The following is a 17868-nucleotide window of genomic DNA, read 5'->3' on the forward strand; positions in this document are numbered from 1 at the left end:
CTCCTGCAGTATATCGCTCCTCTCAGTCCCCTGTATACAGAGCCCCCTCCTGCAGTATATCACTTTTCTCAGCACCCTGTGCACAGCCCATCTTGCAGTATCTCTCTCCTCTGTCTCCTTTATACAGAGCCCCCTCCTGCAGTATGTCTTCACTCAGTTCCCTATTTGCAGCCCATCCTGCTGTATATCTCTCTTTTCAGCCCCTCTATACACAGCTCCATCCTCTTGGTTACCAGAACACATGCACACTGCTGCTTCCAGGTTGCCAACTGAGAGAGAATACTTTGCGTATGATCGAGCAGGGCCACTTGAACTACTAGAAGACGGTTCCAACAGCAACTGGAGGGTATATTAAAGCCTGGAGGGTCATTAATCAACAATTGCTGGAAACGTTTAGCAGCGTTTAGTACTGCATCGATAGTTCACACCTGATACTGAGAGTTCTGATTCTTTTGTCTCTCACAGACGTGATATTGGATCATTTTCCTAATTTAAAAAAAAATATAAAGTCTAATTTTTTTTTTAACTCCTTTGTTAGATCTGCTTCTCTTTTACATTTATGGCTTTTGTGATCATTTGATATAGTTTTAGCTCAAATTTATGCAGAATTCTAGAAAATGTAGAAAGCTTCACACATTTCCAAGCATCACCGTGCATCCTTTGTTAATGAGGGCCATCATGCAAGGATGTATGAGCCATGTTCTTGGCAGGGAAAGGGTTAAACTCGGGCTAAAAGAGGCCTTTACTTATGCGTATTAACTACCTGTGCAGGTAAGGCATGCTGGGATTTGTGCTTCTACGGGAGCTGAAGAGCTACGAGGTAAATACCTGTACTGTACAATTTGAGTCGTTCTGGTTGTGATCCCTATTAGAATTAATTGAAGGCTAAAGGCCACTGAATACTATTAGTCAAAAAATTGCCTCCTTGTCTGGTTTTCCTAAGAATCTGTTTCCTGACAGATCTAATTGCTACCATGCGTCCCGGCCCACAGCCTGCTGTGCGCCTACTCTGGTTTTCCTTTGAAAAATACACACCACATAAAAAGCATGAAGTAAACAGCAAGTATGTGTCTCCCCTTAGAAAATGCCCGGGTCACTGAAAGGACAGCGGCAAGATTAAAAGATGTAATTTAATTTTTTTTTTTTTTTTATAAGTCATATCCACCGAGGACTTCACATTCAGGATGGTGTGGACAGTGTCTTTTTTTTTCGTGCATACTGATGATATATTGAGAAATGACTGTAATATTGACAAAGTACTAATATACCTTGTAACGTCCTGTTTATCGATACATAATGGCCTGCCTCCCAACAAGTACCGTATCTTCCTGCTAATGGTATAACTATCAACTGATAATGGCCTACCTACCAACAAATACTGTCCTGCCTAATAATTACTAATGCTATAACTATTATTATTATTATTTATTTATATAGCGCCATTGATTCCATGGTGCTGTACATGAGAAGGGGTTACATACAAATAACAGATATCACTTACAGTAAGCAAACTAACAATGACAGACTGATACAGAGGGGCGAGGACCCTGCCCTTGCCGGCTTACATTCTACAGGATTATGGGGAAGGAGACAGTAGGTTGAGGGTTGTAGGAGCTCCGGTGTTGGTGAGGCGGTAGCTTCAGTAGTGGTGAGGAGGCAGCGGGGTCAGTGCAGGCTGTAGGCTTTCCTGAAGAGGTGGGTTTTCAGGTTCCGTCTGAAGGATCCGAGGGTGATTGATAGTCAGATGTGGTGGGGCAAAGAATTCCAGAAGATGGGGGATATTCGGGAGAAGTCTTGGAGGTGGTTGGGTGAGGAGCGAATAAGTGTGGAGGAGAGAAGGAGGTCTTGGGAGGACCGGAGATTGCATGAGGGAAGATATCGGGAGATTAGTTCAGAGATATATGGAGGAGACAAGTTATGGATGGCTTTGTAGGTTAGTATAAGTAATTTGAACTGTATACGCTGAGGGAACGGGGGCTATTGAAGAGATTTGCAGAGGGGGAAGTGGAGGAGTAGCGAGGAGAGAGATGAATTAGTCGGGCAGCAGAGTTAAGGATGGACTCGAGAGGTACAAGGGTGTTAGCATGGAGGCCACAGAAAAGGATGTTGCAGTAGTCAAGGCGGGAGATGATGAGGGCATGCACAAGCATTTTCGTAGATTCACAGTTGAGGAAAGGATGGATTCTGGAGATATCTTGGAGTTGGAGGCGACAGGAGGTGGAAAGAACTTGGATGTGCGGTTTGAAGGACAGGGCAGACTCAAGGGTTACTCCTAGGCAGCGGACTCTCGGTACGGGGGAAAGAGTGATGTCGTTAATAGTGATAGGTCAGGTAAGGAAGATCTATGAGATGGAGGAAAGATGATGAGTTCAGATATGTCCACATTGAGTTTGAGGAAGCGAGAGGAGAAGAAGGAGAATATGGCTGATAGACACTCTGGGATTCTGGAGAGCAGAGAGGTGACGTTTGGGCCAGAAAGGTAGATCTGAGTGTCATCAGCATAAAGGTGGTACTGGAATCCATGGGACTCTGAGTTGCCCCAGGCCAAGTGTATAGATTGAGAAGAGATGGGGTCCTAGGACAGAGCCTTGGGGGACTCCAACAGAGAGAGGGTGGGATGATGAGCTAGTGTGGGAGTGTGAGACGCTGAATGTGCGGTTGGAAAGGTATGAGGAGATCCAGGATAGGGTGAGGTCTTTGATGCCAAGGGAGGAGAGGATCTGTAGTAGGAGGCAGTGGTCAACTGTGGAAAGCAGAGGACAAGTCTAGAAGGAAGAGTACAGAGTATTGTCCGTAAGCTTTGGCTGTAAGTAGGTCATTAGTAATTTTAGTCAGGGCTGTCTCAGCTGAGTGATGGGGGTGGAAACCAGATTGTAGATTGTCAAAGAGCAAGTTAGATGAGATGTGGGAGGAAAGTTCAGCGTGGACGTGCTGCTCCAGGAGTTTAGAAGCGAATGGGAGCAGCGACATTTTGCGATAGCTGGACATAGGGGTTGGATCAAGGGTTATACTACAGGTTGAGAATGGCCTACCTCCCAAAAAATATTGTCCTGCCTAATAATTACTAATGCTATAACTACCGGCTGATAGTGGCCTACTTCCCAACAAATATTGTCCTGCCTAATAATTACTAATGCTATTACTATCGGCTGATAATGGCCTACTTCCCAACAAGTATTGTCCAGCCTAATACTAATGCTATAACTACCGGCTGATAATGGCCTGCCTTCCAACAAGTATTGTCCTGCCTAATAATTATTAATGGTATAACTACCAGCTGATAATGGCCTACTTCCCAACAAATATTGTCCTGCCTAATAATTACTAATTCTATAACTACTGGCTGATAATGGCCTGCCTTCCAACAAGTATCATCCTGCCTAATAATTACTAATTCTATAACTACTGGCTGATAATGGCTTACTTCCAACAAGTATTGTCCTGCCTAATAATTATTAATGGTATAACTACCGGCTGATAATGGTCTACTTCCCAACAAATGTTGTCCTGCCTAATAATTACTAATTCTATAACTACTGGCTGATAATGGCCTACTTCCCAATAAGTATTGTCCTGCCTAATAATTACTAATGCTATAACTTCTGGCTGATGATGGCCTACTTCCCAACAAGTATTGTCCTGCCTAATAATTACTAATGGTATAACTACCAACTGATAATGGCCTACCTCCTAACAAATATTGTCCTGTCTAATAATCACTAATGGTATAACTACCATCTGATAATGGCCTACTGCCCAATAAGCATTGTCTTGCCTAATAATTATTAATGGTATAACTACCAGCTGATAATGGCTTACTTCCCAACAAGTATTGTCCTGCCTAATAATTATTAACGGTATAACTACCGGCTGATAATGGTCTTTTTCCCAACAAATGTTGTCCTGCCTAATAATTACTAATTCTATAACTACTGGCTGATAATGGCCTACTTCCCAATAAGTATTGTCCTGCCTAATAATTACTAATGCTATAACTTCTGGCTGATGATGGCCTACTTCCCAACAAGTATTGTCCTGCCTAATAATTACTAATGGTATAACTACCAACTGATAATGGCCTACCTCCTAACAAATATTGTCCTGTCTAATAATCACTAATGGTATAACTACCATCTGATAATGGCCTACTTCCCAACAAGTATTTTCTTGCCTAATAATTATTAATGGTATAACTACCGGCTGATAATGGCTTACTTCCCAACAAGCATTTTCTTGCCTAATAATTACTAATGGTATAACTATCAACTGATAATGGCCTACCTCCCAACAAGTATTGTCCTGTCTAATAATTACTAATGCTATAACTACCGACTGATGATGGCCTACTTCCCAACAAGTATTTTCTTGCCTAATAATTACTAATGGTATAACTACCAACTGATAATGGTCTACCTCCCAACAAGTATTGTCCTGTCTAATAATCACTAATGGTATAACTACCATCTCAAATGGCCTACTTCCCAATAAGTATCGTCCTGCCTAATAATTACCAATGGTATAACTACCGACGGTTAATGGCCTGTTTCTCAGCAAGTAGCCTGCCTAAAAATAAGTAATCGCATACCTTGTGGTATGTAATGGCCTGCCTAAAAATAAGTAATAGTATACGTACTGATTGGCAATGGCTTGCTTCCCAACAAGTAGTCGCCTGCCTAAAAATAAATTATAACATACATACTGACTGGTAATGCCAGTCTGCTTAAAAATAAGTAATAGAATATGTACTGACAGGTGTTGGCCTGCCTAATCATTAGAAATATCATACCTACCAACAAGTATTGGCCTGCCTCTCTACAAGTATTGACCTGCCTAATAATTAGTAATAGCATCTAAATCTATAAGGAACCTGTGCTATTCCGTAGTGTCAGTGTATCACCGGTGACCTAAGAGGCGGCTCCTCTGTATTCGCTCCACTGGTTCCCGGTTCTTACTGTGATACAGGAAACCCTGAACTATAAAAGTCCTTCATATGGGTTCACTCAGAAATGGCCAGTTCTCTGTTATTTTCCATTATACTATTATTCACTTTTAGAATTAGAACTGGAAATATCTTGGTTGAGTTACGTGTGGAATAACCAGACACAGATGGAAAAGTCGGCTCACTTGGCCGCACGATGTTACAGAGAAAACCCAAACTATCTTCTATACTCAGTATTGAAGATCAATCACGACTTACTGGCCATTCCTCATATACCAGAATATTCCGTAATATATTCATTAAAGGCAGTGGTGTCAAGTTTGGCGTCCGTAGGATAGGGGACAACTTCTGATCGCTGGACCCCCTCCCCACCCAACGCTCCTATCCGTGTCCAAACCTGGTGCAACCCGCTTTGTTAGCATCTTCATCAGTATAGGTGCTTCTTGGCTAGTTTAATGCATCCATCCCGTAACCTGGACAGATTTTTATCCCCTAAACAAGAAAGGTGACTGCGAGCAGACGTTCATGTGTTTTCATTTGTGAGAGTGCAGAAAGCTTCTTCCAGACTCGCGTAAGAACAAAAAGATCAATTGTTGAAATAAAATACTGTGGCCTTCTAAAACCTGAGTTATCAGCAGCAGGGAAAGTTCTGTATATTTTTTTGCTGCAGGAAAAGAAAGAAAAAAAACATCTCACTAAAGTCTCTGTATTTAACATCTTAAGTTATTAACTCCATTCATTTTCTGCTATTTCAGATCTCTGCGTGGCCGCCCTCGATAGTATATGACAATACAAGGTGGAACTTTCCTCTAGGTTCCTTTTAATACTTCAGGGCTTATCTTAAGTTAATATAAACTTTCAACCCATGTAAAGGTTCGGAGTTCCTCTGATAGATGTGACTGAGAGAATTTCGTTCTCTGTACTGTACAATTTCTTTACATTGGCCGAATGCCCATTCGTTTCACTGTCTCCTCCACTACAACAGCTGTATTGGTGACCTGCAGGTTAACCAGTGATGTTCTGTTTGCATGTCTTCTGACCTTTATGCTGAATAATTCCTCTCCAGAGATCGCTATTGCACTGTTTATTGCACAAAATTGAAGTATGATTTTGTAGCATTAGAGAATAAAAAAGCAAATAGGCTCTATATACAGAAATCGGCATCAAACCAGTGATGCACCGAGCTAAGTCGGACATGCTATAAAGTGTAATCCCGATAACAGAGGACCTGACATCTGAAAGCTTCTGTGGAAGTGAAGCCCTCTTCTCTATGGAACTATATAGGAGATATGTCAATCACTTGGTTGCATCTACGGTCTTCCTGGATAGTAAGGGGCTGCTACTTTTTCATATGGGTCTTCTATTACCGTTTTTTTCATCTCTACTCAAAGATCAGAAAACCATTCAAAAATGTGCTAATAAAAGATATATAGGGGACAAATACATTTCTCCAGCCATCAATCCATGAAATATCAAAGGCCCCTATCTCAAAGGCCATATTTGCTCAATATTCTCATCACAACAAGCACTGTGCCTCCCTATAAGCATTCTCCTATGCTTAGAGTACCTATGACCAGCGGGCAGCCCCAGATTGGTGATCTCGCTCTCTCACTGCCATAGCGGCTGTGTAGGATTGCAGAATCTCGCTCTGTATGTTGGTATCCCACAACCCAGAGATTTGGTCCCTACTTTCTAGCAAAAGAGACATTAGGGATTTGGAAGACATTATGGGGAACTTCTGATCTTTTTTTTGTTGTTGTTACTACTTGATATTTTGAAAAATCACCAATCTGGGACTGCCCACTGTTTTGTTAAAGGAATCTGTCAGGTCCACAGAACCACCAGCAGTTTTCTGCAGACATACAGGTGCTTCTCACAAAATTTGAGTATCATCAAAAAGTTAATTTATTTGTTACTCAATACAAAAATTGAAACGCATACATTATATAGTCATTACAAACAGAGTGATCTATTTCAAGTGTTTATTTCTGTTAATGTTGGTTATGGCTTACAACTAGTGATGAGCGAGTGTACTCGTTGCTCGGGTTTTCCTTGAGCACGCCCGGGTGACCTCCGAGTATTTATGACTGCTCAGAGATTTAGTTTTCATCACAGCAGCTGAATGATTTACAGCTACTAGCCTGCTTGATTACATGTGGGGATTCCCTAGCAACCAGGCAACACCCAGATGTACTCAGCCTGGCTAGTAGCTGTAAATCATTCAGCTGCCGCGATGACAACTAAATCTCCGAGCAGTCATAAATACTCGGAGGTCACCTGAGCGTGCTCTGGAAAACCCGAGCAACGAGTACACTCGCTCATCACTACTTACAACCAAAGAATACCCAAAAGTCATTATCTTAGTAAATTAGAATAATTAACAAAAAACACCAGCAAAGGCTTCCTAACCATTTAAACAGGTCCCTTATTCTGTTTCAGTAGACTCCACAATCATGGGGAAGACTGTTGACTTGACAGATGTCCAGAAGGCAGTCATTGACACACTCCACAAAGAGGGTAAGCCACAAACGGTCATTGCTAAAGAAGCTGGCTGCTCACAGAGTGCTGTATCCAAACATAGAATCATAGAATGGTAGAGTTGGAAGGGACCTCCTGGGTCATCTGGTCCAAACCCTGCTCAAATCAGGATTCACTAAATCATCCCAGACAGATGTCTGTCCAGCCTCTGCTTGAAAACTTCCATCCAGCAGCCTGTTCCACTCATTGAATGCCCTAACTGTCAAAAAGTTTTTTCTAAAATCAAATCTGTGTCTCCTCCCATTCAGTTTTATCCCATTGCTTCTAGTCTTTCCTTGTGCAAATGAGAATAAAGATGATCCTTCTACAATGTTACAGCCCTTGAGAATTTGTAGACAGCTATTAAGTCTCCTCTCAGTCTTCCTTTTTTTCAAGCTAAACATTCCCAAATCCTGTAACCGTTCCTCATAGGGCATGGTTTGCAGACCGGTCACCATTCTGACCGCTCTTCTCTGAACTTTTTCCAGTTTATTGATGTCTTTTTTTAAAATGTGGTGCCCAAAACTGGACACAATATTCCAGATGAGGTCTGACCAAAGAGGAGTAGAGGGCAATAATGACTTTGCGTGATCTAGACTCTGTTTCTGTTAATACATCCCAGAATTGCATTTGCCTTTTTTGCTGCGGCATCACACTGTTGACTCATGTTCAGTCTGTTATCTATTAGTATACCCAAGTCTTTTTCACATGTGCTGTTGCTTAGCCCTGTTCTTCCCATTCTGTATATGCTTTTTTCATTTTTATTGCCCAGATGTAGTACTTTGCATTTTTCCTTGTTAAAAGCCATTCTGTTAGTTGCTGTCCACTGCTCCAGTTTATTTATATCTTTTTGAATCCTCTCTCTTCTCTAGTATTAGCTATCCCCCCTAGCTTTGTGTCATCAGCAAATTTAATCAGTGTACCCTCAATTCCTTCATCTAAATCATTGATAAAGATGTTGAACAATACAGGGCCCAGGACAGAGCCCTGTGGTACCCCACTTGAGACATTCTTCCAACTGGATGTGCAGCCATTTACGACCACTCTTTGGATCCGATCACTAAGCCAGTTATGAATCCACCTAACAGTTGCCTTGTCCATTCCATACTTAGTCATTTTTTCAATAAGGATGGTGTGAGATACTTTGTCAAATGCTTTGCTGAAGTCAAGATATACTATATCTACAGCATTTCCCTGATCCACCCAGTCAGTGATTCTGTCACAGAAGGAAATTAAGCTAGTCTAACATGACTTATTAGTTACAAACCCATGCTGACTCTGGTTAATCATTCATTCTTATCCAGGTGCTTACATACATGTTGTTTAATAATTTGTTCAAAGATCTTTCCTGGTATGGAAGTCAGACTCACTGACCTATAGTTCCCTGGGTCCACCTTCTTCCCCTTTTTGAAGACAGGAACATCATTTTCTCTTCTCCAGTCTTCTGGGACTTCTGTTCTCCCAGAATTTTCAAAGATTATGCCAGCCAAACCAGATCACCACTTTGCACTGACGAGGGGCAGTACCCCGAAACACAGTCTGCAAATTGAGATTCTGGTTTGGCTATTATCCTAAGTCATGTGACAGGCCTCGTTAAAGGATTGACATTGACTTGTAGGATTGCTACCTTCCAATATGTGGCACTAGAGTTCTAGTTCTCTTCCTCTCTAAAGAGACAATTTGCATAATTAGCATGTTTCCCAGAGGAGCATTGCGGCTTTTAGTCTCCTCATCTTGGCATGCTTAGCATGTCAATCTCCGCAAGGAGAAATGATGCTTCTTGGACAAAGATTATGGAGAGTGGTTCAAAATTTTCTTCTGCTATCCCCTTCAGTACTCTGGCGTGTAATTCATATGGACCTGGAGACTTGAATTAATTTATGCTAGCTAAGTGTTTCCTCACTATCTCTCTGTTTATAGATATCCTGGATTCTTCTATTCCTTTAATAGGACAGTGAAGATCAGTTGATGCTACAATTCCTTTCTGAGAGAAAACAGATGCAAAATAGGAATTTAAAAGTTCGGCCTTCTCAACATCCTTTCTTACCATTTCATAATTTTCATCCTGTAATAATCCTATAGCATCTTTGAATTTTCTTTTACTTTTGACATATCCCTAAAATCCTTTTTTATAGCTTTTGACATCTCTTGCAAGCTTTAATTCATTGTCAGCTTTAGATAATCTGATTCGTGACCTGCAGGCTCTGCAGACAGCATTATATTCTTCTTTAGATATTCCTTCCTCTTTCCATTTGATAAACATTTCTTTCTTCCTTTTAAGCATGTGTTTAAATTATGTGTTCAGTCATTCTGGTTTCCTTAAATGCTTTGTATTCTTCCCTATTTTTGGAATTGTTAACAATTGTGTTTTGAGAATCTCATTTTTCAAGATTTCCCATCCTTCCTGGACATTTTTGTCCTTAACCCCTTCCCGACCCATGACGCCACGTAGGCGTCATGAAAGTCGGTGCCATTCCGACCCATGACGCCTATGCGGCGTCATGGAAAGATCGCGTCCCTGCAGATCGGGTGAAAGGGTTAACTCCCATTTCACCCGATCTGCAGGGACAGGGGGAGTGGTAGTTTAGCCCAGGGGGGGTGGCTTCACCCCCTCGTGGCTACGATCGCTCTGATTGGCTGTTGAAAGTGAAACTGCCAATCAGAGCGATTTGTAATATTTCACCCATTATAACGGGTGAAATATTACAATCCAGCCATGGCCGATGCTGAAATATCATCGGCCATGGCTGGAAATACTAGTGTGCCCCCACCCCACCCCTCCGATCGCCCCCCCACCCCCCCGATCTGGCCGGTACACTGCTCCGGCTCCCCTCCGCCCTGTGCTCCGCTCCCCCCGTGCTCGTGTCCGCACCCCCCCGTGCTCCAATCACCCCCCCCTGCACTCCGATCCACCCCCCCCCGTGCTCCGTTCCACCCCCCCGTGCTCCATTCCAGCCCCCCCGTGCTCCGTTCCACGCCCCCCGCGCTCCGTTCCACCCCTCCCGCGCTCCGATTCCCCCCCCCACCGTGCTCCGATCCCCCCCCCCCGTGGTCCCACCCCACCCTATCATACTTACCGATCCAGCCGTGGTCCCGTCCGTCTTCTCCCGGGCGCCGCCATCTTCCAAAATGGCGGGCGCATGCGCAGTGCGCCCGCCGAATCTGCCGGCCGGCAGATTCGTTCCAAAGTGCATTTTGATCACTGAGATATAATCTATCTCAGTGATCAAAATAAAAAAAATAATAAATGACCCCCCCCCCTTTGTCACCCCCATAGGTAGGGACAATAAAAAAATAAAGAAATTTTTTTTTTTCCACTAATGTTAGGGTAGGGTTAGGGGTAGGGTTAGGGTTAAGGTTAGGGCTAGGGGTAGGGTTAGGGGTAGGGCTAGGGGTAGGGCTAGGGTTAGGGCTAGGGTTAGGGCTAGGGTTAGGGTTAGGAATGTGCACACGTATTCTGGTCCTCTGCGGATTTTTCCGCTGCGGATTTCATAAATCCGCAGTGCTAAACCGCTGCGGATTTATGGCGGATTTACCGCGTTTTTTTCTGCGCATTTCACTGCGGTTTTACAATTGCGATTTTCTATTGGAGCAGTTGTAAAACCGCTGCGGAATCCGCACAAAGAAGTGACATGCTGCGGAATGTAAACCGCTGCGTTTCCGTGCAGTTTTTCCGCAGCATGTGCACAGCGATTTTTGTTTCCCATAGGTTTACATTGAACTGTACACTCATGGGAAACTGCTGCGGATCCGCAGCGTTTTCCGCAGCGTGTGCACATACCTTTAGAATTAGGCCATGTGCACACGGTGCGGATTTGGCTGCGGATTCGCAGCAGTGTTCCATCAGGTTTACAGTACCATGTAAACATATGAAAAACCAAATCCGCTGTGCCCATGGTGCGGAAAATACCGCGCGGAAACGCTGCGTTGTATTTTCCGCAGCATGTCAATTCTTTGTGCGGATTCCGCAGCGTTTTACACCTGTTCCTCAATAGGAATCCGCAGGTGAAATCCGCACAAAAAACACTGGAAATCCGCGGAAAATCCGCAGGTAAAACACAGTGCCTTTTACCCGCAGATTTTTCAAAAATGGTGCGGAAATATCTCACACGAATCCGCAACGTGGGCACATAGCCTTAGGGTTAGGGTTGGAATTAGGGTTGTGGTTAGGGTTAGGGGTGTGTTGGGGTTAGTGTTGTGGTTAGGGGTGTGTTGGGGTTAGGGTTGTGATTAGGATTATGGCTACAGTTGGGATTAGGGTTAGGGGTGTGTTGGGGTTAGTGTTGGAGTTAGAATTGAGGGGTTTCCACTGTTTAGGCACATCAGGGGTCTCCAAACGCAACATGGCGCCACCATTGATTCCAGCCAATCTCGTATTCAAAAAGTCAAATGGTGCTCCCTCACTTCCGAGCCCTGACGTGTGCCCAAACAGTGGTTTACCCCCACATATGGGGTACCAGCATACTCAGGACAAACTGCGCAACAATTACTGGGGTCCAATTTCTCCTGTTACCCTTGTGAATCTAAAAAAATGCTTGCTAAAACATAATTTTTGAGGAAAGAAAAATGATTTTTTATTTTCACGGCTCTGCGTTGTAAACGTCTGTGAAGCACTTGGGGGTTCAAAGTGCTCACCACATATCTAGATAAGTTCCTTGGGGGGTCTAGTTTCTAAAATGGGGTCACTTGTGGGGGGTTTCTACTGTTTAGGCACACCAGGGGCTCTGCAAACGCAACGTGACACCCGCAGACCATTCCATCAAAGTCTGCATTTCAAAAGTCACTACTTCCCTCTGAGCCCCGACGTGTGCCCAAACAGTGGTTTACCCCCACATATGGGGTATCAGCGTACTCAGGAGAAACTGGACAACAACTTTTGGGGTCCAATTTCTCCTGTAACCCTTGGGAAAATAAAACATTCTGGGCTAAATAATTATTTTTGAGGAAAGAAAACGTATTTATTATTTTCACGGCTCTGCATTATAAACTTCTATGAAGCACTTGGGGGTTCAAAGTGCTCACCACACATCTAGATAAGTTCCTTTCAGGCTCTAGTTTCCAAAATGGGGTCACTTGTGGGGGGTTTCTACTGTTTAGGCACATCAGGGGCTCTGCAAACGCAACGTGACGCCCGCAGAGCATTCCATCAAAGTCTGCATTTCAAAACGTCACTACTTCAATTCCAAGCCCCGGCATGTGCCCAAACAGTAGTTTACCCCCACATATGGGGTATCACCATACTCAGGAGAAACTGGACAACAAATATTGGGGTCAAATTTCTCCTGTTACCCTTGGGAAAATTAAAAAATTCTGGGCTAAATAATTATTTTTGAGGAAAGAAAACGTATTTATTATTTTCACGGCTCTGCATTATAAACTTCTATGAAGCACTTGGGGGTTCAAAGTGCTCACCACACATCTAGATAAGTTCCTTTGGGGGTCTAGTTTCCAAAATGGGGTCACTTGTGGGGGGTTTCTACTGTTAAGCCACATCAGGGGCTCTGCAAATGCAACGTAACGCCCACAGAGCATTCCATCAAAGTCTGCATTTCAAAACGTCACTACTTCACTTCCGAGCCCCGGCATGTGCCCAAACAGTGATTTACCCCCACATATGGGGTATCAGCGTACTCAGGAGAAACTGGACAACAACTTTTGGGGTCAAATTTCTCCTGTTACCCTTGGGAAAATAAAAAATTGCAGGCTAAAAGATCATTTTTGAGAAAATAATTTTTTTTTTTATTTTCATGGCTCTGCGTTATAAACTTCTGTGAAGCACTTGGGGGTTCAAAGTCCTCACCACACATCTAGATTAGTTCCTTTGGGGGTCTAGTTTCTAAAAATGGTGTCATTTCTGGGGGATCTCCAATGTTTAGGCACACAGGGGCTCTCCAAACGTGACATGGTGTCCGCTAATGATTGGAGCTAATTTTCCATTTAAAAAGCCAAATGGCGTGCCATCCCTTCCGAGCCCTGCCGTGCGCCCAAACAGTGGTTTACCCCCACATATGGGGTATCAGCGTACTCAGGACAAACTGGACAACAATATTTGGGGTCCAATTTCTCCTATTATACTTGGCAAAATAGGAAATTCCAGGCTAAAAAATCATTTTTGAGGAAAGAAAAATTATTTTTTATTTTCATGGCTCTGCGTTATAAACTTCTGTGAAGCACCTGGGGGTTTAAAGTGCTCAATATGCATCTAGATAAGTTCCTTGGGGGGTCTAGTTTCCAAAATGGGGTCACTTGTGGGGGAGCTCCAATGTTTAGGCACACAGGGGCTCTCCAAACGCGACATGGTGTCCGCTAACAATTGGAGCTAATTTTCCATTCAAAAAGTCAAATGGCGCGCCTTCTCTTCCGAGCCCTGCCGAGTGCCCAAACAGTGGTTTACCCCCACATATGAGGTATCGGCGTACTCGGGAGAAATTGCCCAACAAATTTTATGATCCATTTTATCCTACTGCCCATGTGAAAATGAAAAAATTGAGGCGAAAAGAATTTTTTTGTGAAAAAAAATTACTTTTTCATTTTTACAGATCAATTTGTGAAGCACCTGAGGGTTTAAAGTGCTCACTAGGCATCTAAATTAGTTCCTTGGGGGGTCTAGTTTCCAAAATGGGGTCACTTGTGGGGGAGCGCCAATGTTTAGGCACACAGGAGCTATCCAAACGCGACATGGTGTCCGCTAACGATGGAAATAATTTTTCATTCAAAAAGTTAAATGGCGCTCCTTCCCTTCCGAGCCTTACCATGTGCCCAAACAGTGGTTTACCTCCACATGTGAGGTATTGGTGTACTCAGGAGAAATTGCCCAACACATTTTAGGATCCATTTTATCCTGTTGCCCATGTGAAAATGAAAAAATTGAGGCTAAAAGAATTTTTTTGCGAAAAAAAAGTACTTTTTCATTTTTACGGATCAATTTGTGAAGCACCTGGGGGTTCAAAGTGCTCACTATGCATCTAGATAAGTTCCTTGGGGCGTCTAGTTTCCAAAATGGGGTCACTTGTGGGGGAGCTCCAATTTTTAGGCACACGGGGGCTCTCCAAACGTGACATGGTGTCCGCTAAAGAGTGGAGCCAATTTTTGATTCAAAAAGTCAAATGGCGCTCCTTCCCTTCCAAGCCCTGCCGTGCGCCAAAACAGTGGTTTACCCCCACATATGAGGTATCAGCGTACTCAGGACAAATTGGACAACAACTTTCGTGGTTCAGTTTCTCCTTTTACCATTGGGAAAATAAAAAAATTGTTGCTAAAAGATAATTTTTGTGACTAAAAAGTTAAATGTTCATTTTTTCCTTCCATGTTGCTTCTGCTTCTGTGAAGCACCTGAAGGGTTAATAAACTTCTTGAATGTGGTTTTGAGTACCTTGAGGGGTGCAGTTTTTAGAATGGTGTCACTTTTGGGTATTTTCAGCCATATAGACCCCTCAAACTGACTTCAAATGTGAGGTGGTCCCTAAAAAAAATGGTTTTGTAAATTTCGTTGTAAAAATGACAAATCGCTGGTCGAATTTTAACCCTTATAACTTCCTAACAAAAAAAATTTTGTTTCCAAAATTGTGCTGATGTAAAGTAAACATGTGGGAAATGTTATTTATTAACTATTTTGTGTCACATATCTCTCTGGTTTAACAGAATAAAAATTCAAAATGTGAAAATTGCGAAATTTTCAAAATTTTCGCCAAATTTCCGTGTTTATCACAAATAAATGCAGAATTTATTGACCTAAATTTACCACTAACATGAAGCCCAATATGTCACGAAAAAACAATCTCAGAACCGCTAGGATCCGTTGAAGCGTTCCTGAGTTATTACCTCATAAAGGGACACTGGTCAGAATTGCAAAAAACGGCAAGGTCTTTAAGGTCAAAATAGGCTGGGTCATGAAGGGGTTAAAGATATCCAGCCATTGAATCCCTCCGATTCTCTTTGAGTCCCTTAAAATCTGCCTTTCTGAAATCTAATCCTGAAGTCTGAGTCTTCACAGGTCTTCCTCCTCTAGTTATCCAAAATTCTAAAATAGCATGGTCCCTACCTCCATATTAATAGAAAGTTGAGTGGAAGGAAAAAGTATGGTAGAAAAAGGTGCACAAGCAATCGGTTAACTGCAGCCTTGAAAGGATTAAGAAAATGCCATACAAAAATGTGGGGGATTCACAAGGAATGGACTGCTGCTGAAGTCACTGCTTCAAAAGCCACCACACACAGACGTATCCAGGACATGGGCTATAGGTGTCGCATTCCTTGTGTCAAGCCACTCATGACCAATAGACATCGCCAGAAACGTCTTACCTGGACCAAGGAGAAAAAGAACTGGACTGTTGTTCAGTGGTCCAAGGTGTTGTTTTCAGATGACAGTAAATTTTTCATTTAATTTGGAAATCAAAGTCCCAGAGTCTGGAGGAAGAGTGGAGAGGCCACAATCCAAGCTGCTGGAGGTCTAGTGTGAAGTTTCCACAATCAGTGATGGTTTGGGGAGCCATGTCATCTGCTGGTGCAGGTCCACTGTGTTTTATCAAGAGCAAAGTCAGCACAGCCTTCTACAAGGAAATTTTAGAGCACTTCATGCTTCCCTCTGCTTTTTGGAGATGGAAATTTCATTCTCCAGCAGGACTTGACACTTGCCCACACTGCCAAAAGTACCAACACCTGGTTTAAAAATAACAATGTCACTGTGCTTGATTAGCAGCAAACTCGCCTGACCTTAACCCCATAGAGAATCTATGGGGTTTTGTCAAGAGGAAGATAAGACACCAGACCCAACAATGCAGACGAGCTGAAGGCTGCTATCAAAGCAACCTGGGCTTCCATAACCCCTCAGCGGTGCCACAGGCTGATCACCTGCATGCCACGCCGCATTGATGCAGTAATTGATGCAGAAGGAGCCCTGACCAAGTATTGAGTGCATTTACTGAACATACATTTCAGTAGGCCAACATCTTGGATTTTAAAATAATTTTTCAAGCTGGCGGTATAAAGTATTCTAATTTACTGAGATAAGGACTTTTGGGTTTTCATTGGCTGTAAGCCATAATCCTCAATATTAACAGAAATAAACAGAAGAAATAAATCACTCTGTTTGTAATGATTCAATCTAATATATGAGTTTCACTTTTTGTATTGAAGAACTGAAATAAATTAACTTTTTGATGATATTCTAATTTTGTGAGAAGCACCTGTAAATTCCCTGCCTAACAGTCCCGTTATTACATTACACAAATAAACAGAGCTTTAGGAAAAGTATTTCTAAAGTTAGTTTATGATATGTAAATGAGGCCTTTGACTAGTCGATGGGACATTGGTGTCATTAGACTTTTCGACCCACTTAGCATGTTATCACATCCCTCTGGGCGTGATGACATGGCTGACAAGTGGCGGCATCATCGCATGCGCTATACATACCTCACGCATGCACATAGCTTCTTTCCCTCACTGCATTGATCCTTGGATGTACGCATTGCGGCTTCAGGGAGACGCACTGTGCATGGTCGTGTTTCACCGTCTGCTCAGCTCTTGACCCAAACTCAACAGTCTTGTAGGTAAATCTGAAGGTGTCCTGTTCAGGTCTGCACAGAGTCTGTACATTGCGGTCAATGCAAACCATTAAAGACATTTTGTTTCTTGAACTTTTGATGGTTGCAGAGCCAGGCTCCCTTATTGCCATATGCAGAAACCGTTCTTCTCCACTTTCCCTACTGACCTCTACGATATTTGTTCAATGGAAAACGTCGTCACCTCGATCCATAACACTGTGGACAAATGCACTCTCTGGTTCTTATTTTACTAAATTATAAGATCTGCCGCCCTTCTGATCATTTTTCATTAATTAGCGTTTTCATTGCAATGTTTTTTTCCTTTCCTTTTTTTAACTTCTTTTTTTTTTATTTTCAATACAACTGGTTACTAGTTTTTATTGTACTTCTTTTCCCATTTCTCTTTTTATTTTCTGTACCTTAAAAATAAAAGTATCTAACAAATACTAATACCAAAGTGCAATAAAAGCAGTAATAAATCATAGACACAGTTCCAGGCAGATGTTCAATGGAGAAAGACTTGTGTAGTGGCACTATAAGGGTAGACGTTGAGCTATTTATCCCACCATGAATGAATTGCGTAAAAAGTTTGTTCTTGTAGAAGATGATGGATCAGTGGAAGGCCTGAAACCACCAGCTATGTTCTCATATGCAAAAATTTTCATTTTCACCCGGTGTGAACACTGCAGTTTTTCCCTCTATGGCCTCTTTGTTGGGACACTTCTAATTGGGCATTAGATTGAACGTCTTTATAACCTTCACCTATTTCGTAGACTTTTATCAGCCTCTTGACCTTTATTTCCATTCATCTTTAAAGTTGAAATGCAAAAGCACAAATGTTCTACCACCCAGTCTGGAGGACCACAGAATGTA

This window comes from Ranitomeya imitator, chromosome 10 (assembly GCF_032444005.1).
Source record: "Ranitomeya imitator isolate aRanImi1 chromosome 10, aRanImi1.pri, whole genome shotgun sequence".
In the NCBI taxonomy this organism is placed as follows: domain Eukaryota; kingdom Metazoa; phylum Chordata; class Amphibia; order Anura; family Dendrobatidae; genus Ranitomeya; species Ranitomeya imitator.